Raw genomic sequence first — 788 nt, forward strand, 5'->3', positions numbered from 1 at the left:
TAATTAATATAAATTAAGGAATTATCAAAAATAAAAATAATTACCGTGTAAATATCCACTTCGGATTCTTTATTCCTGACAATGATTGGTTTACTTTGCGAGGGTTTTTCACTCATTGCAAGACGGTTTGAACGCTTTTTAAAAAATATTAAGCGGACATAAAATAAATAAATAAACAAACGAGAAATTATAAACAAATGGTACTATTCTCGGATGATGATTTCAAGCAAATGCGCAGAGTTATAGTTTGTACCTTGTAAATACCTAATTCTTACCTAACATTAACAACTTCAAGAAGAAAAAGGAATTAGCATAAATATTAAATACATAAAATGCATCACGAATCACGATATTATAATAAAGTCAAATAAAGCAAAACGGTACGAAACACTATCGCCTTCGCTTATGGCTCATTGTATCATCTACGGACTTCAAATAAACGATAAATTAACATAACCTAAAAAAATTCAACTATTACCACTATCACAGTATCCCCCAATACCACATAACAATAATCACCCCATCACGGACGGAGTAGGTATATCTACGGCTATAGTAGTATCTACAGCAGTGGGTATATTATCTTAATTCGTGGATACAGTATAGATCAGCGTTTCCCAAACCATAGTTGCGAAATTTTTTTGATGGGTCGCGACTTGTGGTTACGATTACGCTTATTTCAGTATTTTTGTATTTTTTTATAATTTATTTTATTCATTTATTATGTATTTATTATCAAGTATTGTATTTTATAAAAATTCAATGATAAAATGAATAATAATAAAAAT

At 29.1% G+C, this 788-nt stretch overlaps 1 long non-coding RNA gene across 1 annotated transcript; it reads right to left on the reverse strand.

The window, feature by feature from the left end:
* Window positions 1-94: 94 nt before the first annotated feature.
* On the reverse strand, window positions 95-706 carry LOC115035030. The gene is made up of 2 exons (XR_003840197.1): window positions 205-706; window positions 95-134 (listed from the first exon to the last, which is right to left on the reverse strand). It is a non-coding gene; the product is annotated as an uncharacterized LOC115035030 (long non-coding RNA).
* Window positions 707-788: the final 82 nt, after the last annotated feature.

Source organism: Acyrthosiphon pisum, unplaced genomic scaffold, assembly GCF_005508785.2.
Source record: "Acyrthosiphon pisum isolate AL4f unplaced genomic scaffold, pea_aphid_22Mar2018_4r6ur Scaffold_4159;HRSCAF=4705, whole genome shotgun sequence".
NCBI lineage: Eukaryota > Metazoa > Arthropoda > Insecta > Hemiptera > Aphididae > Acyrthosiphon > Acyrthosiphon pisum.